Source organism: Poecilia mexicana, unplaced genomic scaffold, assembly GCF_051168715.1.
Source record: "Poecilia mexicana isolate PSO_F unplaced genomic scaffold, ASM5116871v1 scaffold_2, whole genome shotgun sequence".
Classification (NCBI taxonomy): Eukaryota; Metazoa; Chordata; class Actinopteri; order Cyprinodontiformes; family Poeciliidae; genus Poecilia; species Poecilia mexicana.
Genome location: NW_028263371.1, coordinates 11,667,877 through 11,680,441, shown reverse-complemented (window position 1 = coordinate 11,680,441; position 12,565 = coordinate 11,667,877). Strand labels below are relative to the sequence as shown.

The 12,565-nt window shown below is 37.1% G+C and overlaps 1 long non-coding RNA gene across 1 annotated transcript; it reads left to right on the top strand.

Moving 5' to 3' along the window:
• The first annotated feature begins 5,718 nt into the window (after positions 1 to 5,718).
• On the top strand, positions 5,719 to 7,039 carry LOC148160412 (uncharacterized). Its single transcript, XR_015764860.1, has 3 exons — positions 5,719 to 5,805; positions 6,214 to 6,340; positions 6,553 to 7,039. It is a non-coding gene; the product is annotated as an uncharacterized LOC148160412 (long non-coding RNA).
• Positions 7,040 to 12,565: the final 5,526 nt, after the last annotated feature.

Genomic DNA, 12,565 nt, shown 5'->3' with positions numbered 1-12,565 from the left:
TATTTAAATGTTAGCTAAACCATTTAGCTAATGTTCTCTAAATACGTCATATCGTTATTTAAATTGTTAGCTTAAACTTTTAGCTAAGGTTGTCTAAATACGTCATATCGTTATTTAAATTGTTAGCTTAAGCTTTTAGCTAAGGTTCTCTAAATACGTCAAATTGTTATTTAAAGTGTTAGCTAAAACTTTTAGCTAAGATTCTCTAAATACCGTCAAATTGTTATTTAAATGTTAGCTAAAACATTTAGCTAATGTTCAATAAATCCTATCAAATTGTAATTTAAATTGTTAGTTTAAACTTTAAGCTAAGGTTCTCTAAATACCATCAAATTGTTATTTAAATGTTAGCTAAAACATTTAGCTAATGTTCTCTAAATATGTCAAATTGTTATTTAAATTGTTAGCTAAAACCTTTCGCTAATGTACTCTAAATACCATCAAATTGTTATTTAAATGTTAGCTAAAACATTTAGCTAATGTTCTCTAAATACGTCAAATTGTTATTTAAATTGTTAGCTTAAACTTTAAGCTAAGGTTCTCTAAATACCATCAAATTATTTAAATGTTAGCTAAACCATTTAGCTAATGTTCTCTAAATACGTCAAATTGTTATTTAAATTGTTAGCTTAAACTTTAAGCTAAGGTTCTCTAAATACATCATATCGTTATTTAAATTGTTAGCTTAAACTTTTAGCTAAGGTTCTCTAAATACGTCAAATTGTTATTTAAAGTGTTAGCTAAAACTTTTAGCTAAGATTCTCTAAATACTGTCAAATTGTTATTTAAATGTTAGCTAAAACAATTAGCTAATGATCTCTAAATATGTCAAATTGTTATTTAAATTGTTAGCTAAAACCTTTGGCTAAGGTTCTGTAAATACGTCAAATTGTTATTTAAATTGTTAGCTAAAACCTTTAGCTAAGGTTGTCTAAATACCGTCAAATTGTTATTTAAATATTAGCTAAAACCTTTAGCTAATGTTATCTAAATACCGTCAAATTATTTAAATTGTTAGCTAAAACTTTTACCTAAGGTTTTATAAATAACGTCAAATTGTTATTTAAACGTTTGCTGAAACCTTTAGCTAATGTTCTCTAAATACCGTCACGTTATTATTTAAATTGTTAGCTAAAACTTTTAGCTAAGGTTTTCTAAATACCGTCAAATTTTTTATTTAAATATTAGCTGAAACTTTTAGCTAATCTTCTCCAAATAATGCTGAAAGGTTAGCTATTCTACCTGTTACTTCTAACATCTGGTTAGCATTCTCTGAACACTAGCCAAAGTTTACCTAAACATTAGTTGAAAGCTTTAGCTAAGGTTCTCTAAATACCATCAAATTGTTATTTAAATGTTAGCTAAAACCTTTAGCTAATGTTCTCTAAATACCGTCAAATTGTTATTTAAAGTGTTAGCTAAATCCTTTAGCTAATGTTCTCTAAATACCGTCAAATTGTTATTTAAAGTGTTAGCTAAAACCTTTAGCTAATGTTCTCTAAATACCGTCAAATTGTTATTTTAATGTTAGCTAAAACCTTTAGCTAATGTTCTCTAATGTTCTCTTTAACAGGACATGAGAAAAAACTTAGAGCATGGCAGACAGGTGTGACCTCTGACATCACAGCCTGTGATGTCCTCAACTATGCGAAGTCCTAGATAGAACTGATCTTTGGTCCTACAGCCTCTGATGTCGTAAAGTATGCGAAATCCCTAGAATATGTGAGACATTCCTTCTGACAATAGCTTACACTGCATTATTTGGTGTTTGACAACAGACTTATAGCTAGTTAAGAGGGGCTGACCTCTGACCCTGCAACCGTTGATGTCTGTCTCAGGCAATTGTTCTGAAGGAAAACAACAGTTTAACTGTTTTACTGCAATATTTATGTGTAACACCTGCTAGTGTGATATATTTCAGTAAAAGTTCCTCATCTGTAACTGTATTTCTTAAGGATATGTGTCAGGTACTAAACAGGCCTACATGAGGCTACACAAATTTTACTTTTAGCTTTCTGCAGTTAAAGTGAAAGACAAACTCTAACATCGATCCCTTTCCAGAATTTGTCCTCACATCATTGTGAATGCTACTTTGCTTCAGTCTTTTTTTTTCTGTTGTTGAATCAATACTGATCTTCTCAGTGCTTCATGGTTTCTCCAAAATAGTAAAGGTTGGTACATTTGAAACTCACAGATTTTTTTAATGCAACACTTGCTAGTGTGATACATTTCAGTAAAAGTTCCTCATCTGTAAATGTATTTCTTAAGAATATGTGACAGCGACTAAACAGGCCCAGGTGAGGCTGCTGCTCATATTTATCTTTCAGTTTTCCCCAAAGTTTAAAGTTTTTTTACACTGTACAACCACACTCCAAGAGTTGCTCCAACATGGTAAATTGTTTTGTTACCTTTAAAATTATCTACAGCTTTTGTCTCTGACTTATACGCTGTTTGCTTTTTTTGGCCCTAATGATTCTTTTACTCCATCCGTTATCTTACATGCTTAAGTGCTCTAACAAAATATAGTTCACCTGTAGTTGTTAAGGTTCCATTACTAAAAAATTATAAATTATCAATGTGAACCGTCAGTCTTAAAATATTCAGTAAAATTTCTATTTATTTAGATTTGATGTTTTGATGTGAGCACTTGGATTTCTATCGATTTATTGAATGATGCTCTATGTAAATATTTATCAAACTGAATGATCATTCAGGTTTTATATAGTTTTTTGCTTTTCTTTCAATGTTTGTTGCACAAATTCAAATATATGCAGGCTATCGACCACCAATTCAATCAGTGAATCTTTGCTTTTTTCTCAAGTAGCCCCTCTCACGGAGACTTACTTACATCTTCTGACACCTGGCCCAACTTATAATAACATTAACCAACTTAGCTGTTGGTACACTTACCTAAAGAGTAAAACCTGCTCGCTACACAACCAAGCTCCATGAGTTGGTCACAACGTGGTAAATTGTTTTGTTACCTTTAAAATTATCTACAGCTTTATTTTTCCCTTGGTCCTAATGATGCTACCTGTTCATTAATGTTCACTAACAGACAGGTCACCTCTTGTAACTGATAAGTATATAAATGTGAAGCATCAGTATGCGTTCAAGAAGATCACATCAGTCAGATTTCGTAAAATATCATGAAACTCCAAGGAATCAAAATTATAGTTCACAGAAAGGTAATCTATCCCTTTTAGGGAGCTTTGACTGTGAAAAGAATGAATGAAATATACTATGAAAAAATTCAATTTGCAGAATCCTGATAATAAAACTTCAATTGTGAACTGAATGATTAGATTGTATCTAGACACAAAAGAATCAACTGTTAATTAGTAACAATACTGTGGAAATGACCACCAAGATCTGAACAAACAAGAAACTTGACTACCTCAAGAGATTTCACTCGTTGGAGAATGAACCGTCTGACTTTCTTTAGTCGACTAAATTTAATCTTACCAAATTTTAGCTGTAGAGCAAACAGGTACTGAGTTTGAAGTGGATCAGATGCCTCCAGCCGTCTGCTAAAGCTAGACTCCGGCCTTCCTCACTGTAAAATAAAACATTCTGCTTTATTAAAGAGTTCAAGTGAACATCACTTCATTCTCAACAACTTGTTTGTACTCATCTTAAACAAGCGGCAGGAACTTTTGGATTTAGAAAAGAAAAAAAGATGCTTTATAAGTTAATCCATTTAAGTTGAGTCTGCAACAACTAGAATAAAATAAAAAGTGAACTATTTGAAAGTAGTGAGGATTTTGGGTGGTAAATGTTTAACATTTTAACATACACAGACATTACTCCATTTCTACTCAAGCAAACCAAAAGGTTTGGACCAGAACCGCTATGTCAAGTAACGACATGCAGTAAATACATTGCTGCAGCTGCTGCTGCTGCTGCTGCTGCTGCTGCTGCTGCTGCTGCCGCTGCTGCAGCTGCTGCCGCTGCTGCAGCTGCTGCCGCTGCTGCCGCTGCTGCTGCTGCCGCCGCTGCTGCTGCTGGTGCTGCTGCTGCTGCTGCTGCTGCTGCCGCTGCTGCAGCAGCAGCAGCAGCTGCTGCTGGTGCTGCTGCTGCCGCTGCCACTGCTGCTGCAGCTGCTGCCGCTGCTGCTGCTGCCGCTGCTGCTGCTGGTGCTGCTGCTGCTGCCGCTGCTGCTGCTGCTGGTGCTGCTGCTGCTGCCGCTGCTGCTGCTGCTGCCGCTGCTGCTGCCGCTGCCACTGCTGCAGCTGCTGCTGCTGCTGGTGCTGCTGCTGCAGCTTCTGGCAGAAAGTAAAATACATTTTGCATTGAATAATATTTTGGATGAGTTTAAGAATATTATTTGCCAAAATCACACAATGTAGCTACACTTGTCTTTTACATGTTGCAGTAATTGAATCTTTTGAGACAATTGGTTTGCATAAATTTAAGTAACTACAACCTATTTTCCTGCTCCACATACTTGGCTAGCAATTTTCCAGTTAGCTTCCCAGTCTGAACTTCTGCACAATGTCTCGATTCAGTCAAATCTTCTACCCTGTGTCTCCTGTACTTTGATATTCTACTACATCCACTCTGTGAAAGCTTTGCTTGCTGGTCTTCTTCATGCTTTGAATGCAGTATCTGGTTTCTCTTACTTTAACCCGCCCAACATGCAGCTGATTGGCTTGTTAGCCTTTCCATTCCCTCCCAGTGAGGCGGTGCTTCACCAAGCAAACTGTTTGTCAAACTGTTGATGTCCCTCAGAAGACATGGTGACTGAGTTTTAGACACTAGTATCCAGGTCATACGGCTTTTTTACTAAACGGCAGTCCTAAAAGTATATATCTTTAAATTATGAATAAATACGTACAATTTCATAATTATTCGATCCAGCGGTTATAGAAGTTTGGTAATATTGTTGTTTCTTAATGTCAGTGTTTCTGCTACTAGACAGTAAGAAGACAAGGAACAGGGTTAAACGAGGATTTAGAAATAAAACTACAAAGATGATAGTTGTATTTACTGGGAGAAAGGCTATGACTAGTTATCAGGACAGAATGAGACCCGTAAAACTGTTGGGTCCATATGATCCAACCGGTCATCTGCTCCAACAATTTATTACCCTTTAGGAACTATGTCTGGACACAAGGAGCAGGAACATCACAACATCCTTATATCAAACACTTTTCATCCTTATATCAGCGATTTAAAACTATTTCTAATTTCTGATACCATACGGCAGGCTGCAAAGTTGTGCATGACTGTAAAAGTCCACTATTTTCTTCACCGATAGAAAAGTGCAATGTGTTTATTATGAGTAGGATTAACCGAGCTGAAGGAAAACAAAGGAGAAATAAATATTCAACGATACAGAACCGAATCAGCAAATATGAACTTATGAAACTATTGAAAACCTTCAAGAATCTTATGTTGTGTAAGAAAATAATTCTGAAACCGCACACATGAATTTCTTTATTTGACTGTTATCTCTAAAATATGTCACTTTTTATGTTGAACACCAGACATCTCACCTCTTTCCCACAGTTTTTCATTTAGTTCTGCGACTGCAGTGGATTTTATAGTCAATGTTTAAAGCAGCACAGAGTCTGAACCGATGGAGGAAATTTACGTCAACATGGAACCTGTTGGACAAACTGCATCTAATCACACAGGTAAGAATAAAGTTACAGATAAATCTAGTATGTATCTAATTACATTTTGGTAAAGTTCAGGTTTCCGTTAAGGTTCGAACGGCTCCAAAGAGGCTCTGCCTCTGTGTGGCTTTGGGATTCCTGAATGTTTTACTTTTGGCTGAACTCATCGCCATCAGTGAACGCAGTGAGTCTTCTTCTAGTCATCTGAAAGATGAGTACATTTTAATAGAGTAAATTTCATGTTTCTGTAATAAAAAATGTCATCAGCTCTTCTGAAATCAAACTGACCAAATAACAAGGGTTTGAAAAGCATAAAGCTTGGTGACTCAAAGTGCTGCAGAGGTGAATCATTACACTGTGTTACGTGAGTTTGATTCATTTTGAGCATTGGATGCATTTGCAGCCATTTAGGTTAGCATGTCTTTAATATCTCCTCTTTTTCACACTATTTACCCAACAATTTATTGTTCAGTGTTACCTCAGTTTAAATTCTACAGCCATAACCAAAATCATAAAACAGTTTTATAGGTCTTAAGTGAAAATTCGATGTGACTTTTATTTTTGCAAACATGCTTGTTGATTTTTTTTCCAGCTCATGACATGACAGCAGATTTTTCTGACATTAGTAACTTTCTGACTGAGCAGAGCAGCGACAGCAAGTTTCCCTCCACGAACGCTAACTTCACTGAAACGACTCCACGAGCTGAAGAGACTTCAAGGTTTGTCAAAACTTTAAAAAAATTTGGATCTCGTTAAAATGTCTAAAACCTTTTCCCCTCTGAATTGTAGAGCATAACTAATAACTTTCCTTTTGTGGCTAAATGAATATAATGTAAATGAACAACATTTATTTTAATTTATTAAGTACTGTATAATTTGTGTGCTCTAAAAACAACAATGTAAAAGAAGCAAAACTTTTTTTTTCTTACAGAACGAACAAACATCAATTGCTCCTTTTAATCCAGGGACTGCAGAAGAAGAAGAGAGGAGCAGATCCAGTAGAGATTTATGATTAGGATTTGTGTTCGGTGTGATATTATTTACCAACAATCATGTAGCTTATTAGTATGGTGTTACATAAAACCTAGAGATAAAATGTACACTTGCTGTGACTTATAAAGCAACAATTTTACCGGTTGTACTCTTTCTTGTTAAAACTCTGACTTGATAAACAAACGTTGGAGGATGGCTGGTTGTGGGGAGAATCGGTTCAGCATGAGGCTTTCTGATTGTGTCTTAATGTGACTTTTACTACGAGACTTTATGGAACTCCATTGGTGCCCAGTAATAAAGAAACAAAGAAAGAAGGTAGCATACGTACATGTTGGTTCCCCTGAAGAAATGGATAAAATCAGTCATTACAGGGTAAAAGTAATTTGAAGAGGGGGAAGCATATAAACAAGTCAAGTCAATAACAAGTCAATGACATGATGCAATCCACATTTTTAACTCGGATAACTTAACTTTTTTTTTACTGTCTTAAATAATACATTTAAATTGCTGCACTGTTAAGTAGAATGGAAATGACTTTTTTGTAAATTGTCTTAAGATTACCTATTGTAAATTAGTGTTATGTAAATCAAATTAATTGTATTATGAAAGGTTTCAATTTGCCCAACGGACTGGACTGAAGAAAAATGATGAGCAATGTTTTATAGGATGATGAAAGCAAAAATTGGTATTTTTTTGGTAACATGAAAAGTTCATTTTTGAGGTCAAACTAAAAATATGTACATTTCTTTCCAATACATTTTTCCACATACCATGGCCTGGTGTCTGAGCAGATGAAGGTCATCCCTATTGTCAGAAACCGTGATGTTAAGTTTGACTTACGAACCAATTTTCAAACACACTAGTCATAATATCCTGTTCGGCATAATTCACAGTACTCAAAGTCTAAACAGTCTAAAAACAAGCATAAGAATCACCATAAAGTCATGACCTAAAAACGCTTGTGAAAACATTCTTGCTCCTGAATCTGGCTCAGGAAAATAAAGCTAGAGGAGCAAACTCTTCCTCAATTTAAATTTACATTTTAATAAATAAAACAATGTACACATAACCATTGTATTTCATTTGCCTGGTGTTCTTTGTTGGATCATTTTTGTAGCTTGATGTACTAGTACTAGTAATATCATGTAGTGCGATAGTGACAGAGAGCAACATCAAAGTTTGCAATAAGTTTTGCATTAAATCAATGGCAGGAAACTGAGTTGTCATTATGGTACTTTTATTTGAAGAACTTTTATTCCTTAGATAATAGTGCTGCAGGAGGAGGTTCTATATTTAGAACCTTGTAAATACATAATGTTGTATTTACCCCCATATTCCACCCTCATTTGTTTATTTTACATCAATGGGATGTTAAATGGGCAGGCTGTACACCGTGATGGAGATATGTGTGTCTTTAAAGACTTGTTCCAGGATCTTTGTAAAGTAAACATCTGATTTTCACTTTTGAGACGATGACATCAAGCTGTACGCCAAGAGCGAGCGAGACATCGACTCACTGATCCACACCACCAGGATCTACAGCACTGACATCGGGATGTCATTCGGACTAGAGAAGTGTGGCCGGATGGTTACAAAGAGAGGGAAGGTCGTCCACACAGAGGGGTCTCACTCCCAGAAGGAACAATAGCAGACATAGAGCACAGCTACAAGTACCTGGGAATACCACAAGCAAATGGCAACCTGGATGAGGTCACAAGGAAAGGAGCCACAGCCAAATACCTCCAACGAATAAGGCAAGTCCTGAGAAGCCAGCTCAATGGCAAGAACAAGATCTGTGTGATAAACAGCTATGCCTTGCCAGTAATCAGACACCCTGCAGGAATAACTAGCTGGCCAAAGGAGGAGACAAACACCACGGATGTTAAGACTCGGAAGCTACTAACCATGCATGGAGGGTTCCACCCCAAATCCAGCACCCTGAGACTGAACACGAGCCGTAAGGAAGGTCAATAAGGCAGGTGGTTCCTTGAGTTTTGGTTTTCTAAATTGAGGGAACCAAACCTTTAGAGAATCCTAAAGACCTTTATTGGAAATAAAGGCCAGTCTTAGAGGATTAAGAGGCAGAGCGACCACAAAGCTGATTTGTTGGATTCTGTGAAGACGTTTGCAGTCTACAGAGGAAATCCCACCCAGTTCTAGAAGAACGGGTCTAAGTGGTTCCAGCACACAACCTCCTCCTCTGGGTGAATTGATTGGAATAAAATGCTGAACATAAATCTGTTGTTGATAAATTACAGGCCTTAATATGTTTAATTTTTCTTTTGTGTGTTTGTATAAATAAATAAATATTTCTTAAAAGGATCAATCAATTAATGAATTTTATTTATAAGGGACCCTTTCATATTAAAAGCAGCTCTAAGAGCTGTTCCAACAATGAGCCCTCAGGTTTCTCTGACAAACTTTTCCAAAAACAGGAGCCATAATACTGGATGGATAATAAATGACTAAAACTATATGATCACGTAAAAGGTTAAAATAAGATTCAAAAGTATAAATGTATATGTATGGAAAACAACAAGGAAAATGACAAGACAAACCCTCATCGATTTTCTATTTGCTTTTTCTCTTCCCTTCTGTCTGAGCCTCACACGGTGCATCTGACCTCTGACCTCAACGCCTCCCATCTGTCCCTCCTACAAAACCAGCCAATGAAAATGATGGAGAAGATCTGGAGGATCAAGAAGACAAAAAAGACCTCCATCACCTGCAGGGGACAACTGTCGGTCTCCTGTTGGGCATTTGGACTGAAAACCTCCGCTGGTCTGCTGTCCAGTATCAGCGAAGAGGAAGAAAAGCTCTTCTCTCACAGGAGCTGTGAGAGAAAAAGACTCTGAACTGTTGACTCTTGTTTCATCTGTGGACAACATGGACATTTCCTGAGGGACGATCTGGATAACCCAAAGAACCAACACCAGAACCAGTTGGACTGACAGGAAGCTGGAGGAGAGAGACGGGGCAGGATTTGGCTGCAGCAGCACCGAGACCGACTGGGGCAGAGGGGCGAGAAGGAAGGAACAACCTGGATCCACATCAACCACTGTGAAGGACGACCTGTCTGTAACGTCCATCTAGATCACGACTTTAAATCTGAAGCAGCAGCAAAACTTCCCTCTACCAAGTATCAAGAACTTCAACTGTTGACACCAAAGAGGACAACGTCCAGAGCAACAGCGACTTTAGATGTTTCTGAAAGGATCTCCACTCAAAGGACTATTGCTGGTCCACTGGCGAGTGACCGAAGCGGAGAGTGAAGATTTAGACTTTTCTGACAGGAGGGAACAAATCCTCCTGAGCAGACAGACGATCCGTGTTCCTGCTTCTACGCTTTACCTACAGATGGAAAATCTGTGCTTTCTTGTTGGGTTTTGAACAGAAACTTATCTGTACCTTCACTGCACTAATGTCATATTTTTGTGGGGTTTCCTAGAAAACACATGAAATTTGGTAGCTTAATTATAATCTTTCTTAGTTGTTTGACTCCTCAGGATGTTTAAGAGTTTAGAAATTCATTCTTCTAGACATAAGAGAAGTCAACTTAAAATTAACTTTAATGTGTGTAAAATGAAAACTGATAAGTTTAAAACTTTGGACTTATTTAATTACGCATCAGGAATGCACAAATTTATGTTCTGTTACCACATTAAAATAAGACATTAAGGTTTAGATTAAACAAATGAACTAAATGACTTAATATGTACATTTAGGCTGTAACACCAAAATTAAACTGTGCATAGATCAAAAGTGAATGGGGTTAACATAAAAGCATGTAATGCATGTGTAGAAATGTAAAATTAAATTATTCACAGGGAGGTCTAAGGATTGAAATAGATGCACTTATTTTGCACGGAAGAATTTGGGATTAAAATAATGACTTATTTAAGCAATTGGACATATTACTTTGAAAACGGTTTGGTATTCTGCTGGTCCAAATACATTACTTCAAATTTCTCCTTTTAAAGTTTTGTGAAAGATGACAAAAGATATAGATGACAAAAGATATAGATGACCGTCTCCCTGGCAAGGAGAAACAATAAAGGGATGAATGGATGAATGCCGGTAGGTTTTTTGTATCCTGCCTATATGTTTTTGTTTCATCTTACAGAATAATGTTTCAGTGACTGAATGTGTAATGTCTTCAAATGTATGGGATAATTTCTCACTTCTCACCATAAAAATTTTACAAATGTCCTTTTATATAATCAGTGGGGATGGAATACAATTTGACGTGTGATTAATAGTAAATATTACATATTTACTAATAATCAAAAGGAGGGAAAAGTGGTGGAAAATTACTACAAGTTAACATCTGCTGATCATATTATATGAAATGCTTGTGAGCTCATTAAAAGAGCTATTTGGGTCACATGTAGAAGGCTGGGAGTCGTTTTCTACAGCTGCATCAGAACCAGACTGTGTCGCCCATGTTTTGAATTCTTTTCCCTTGGTATAAAACTCATATGTTGTCTCTGCCTGGCAGAGCTTTTCACCGAGATCTGCTTCATGATTGGTTGTCCTACCAGCTCTGAGTTGTGCACAATTCATAAATAAACCTGACTGAGTAATTTTACCCGAACAGTGCTTGTCCCCCCTCCCCACAACAATGGATACAGACAAATACAGATCACCGCAACTCTTTTTTTGCGCATTAATACGTTGCATGACAGACTTTATTCAATGCAGCGCAGCCGCAATGTGTCCACCGAACTGCGCAGGTCACTGTGCACCTGAAATGACAGGATATGATTCACGTACACTGATATTACACAGCTTCAGTGTCGCTGCCAACATCTATTTAGCAAAGTTTTGGAATAACGAGTACGGTGATATTTTAAAGTATAGGCACAAAAAAGTCCACAAGACAACGTATTTTGTCCTGATTAACCACCAAACAATAATTTGTATAACGACATTGCCAGGTGCGGAGCTATGGAGGGGGCTGGGGGTGCGGCTGCCCCCCGGCCCGGGATGCGGTTTCAGATCGCTTATAGACAGAGAAAGTGGGTCCACGCCTGTTGAGAAAGGACCATTTAATGTTAAAGTCCCTCAATGGAATATATATCAGTCCCATTGACCGTTTCACTCACGGTTTTGCCGAAGTGCTTCCTGGGTAAAAATCAAACGAAAAACGCTTCTGTGATAATTTGGTCACTTTGTCTTTTTTTGTCAAGTCAGTGTTTGTAAAAACAAAAATGCAAATATTCTAACAGTTTATAAAATGTATATTTATATTACCAAAAAAAAAAATTACATACAATCTTAACTAAAGGGGCTATAAATAGAAATATATAAAATTATAAAGAATACATTGAAATACTGTAGGTAATAAGGCCTGTTCGTAATCTGCACCTGATTGGCTCAGCTGGTCATTGGTGACGTGATCCTCGGATACTCAAACCCCGAATCACACGTCACAGATTGACGTCAATGACCGCCTGAGGAGAGTCATTGAATGTAGGCCTTCTGCGATCATTTGGTCACTAATCATTTTCTTTGTCTTGCAGGTACTTGTAAAAAAAAAAAAAAAAAAAAAGCCATTAAACATAGGTTATCCTTTCTTAATGGTCGAGCATCACAATGCAGGATAAAAAGAGAATCTTTAGTCCAGGTCTTTATTTAAAGGCCTGCATGAAAAGGAGGATGTGTGGACTGTCATTGGCTCAGAGTCCAATCAGAGGCTGGTTTTAAACGGGCTGGTCTCAAGTACAACAAACAGCTGGCTTCCCTAAAACTAACACACTGCGCTCCCCACAACAACCGGACACTTTTCTAACTCTTCTTCCTCCCATCGCCTACATGTTGCTCTCTGCTGCCCCCTAGGGAAGAGAGGGGGCACCAGCTACACAACACTGCACACTTTAATTAATATTTTACAATGTATTAATATGCACTGATGCGCTCGTGGATCCAACAGTAAAACAAAATAAGAAAGC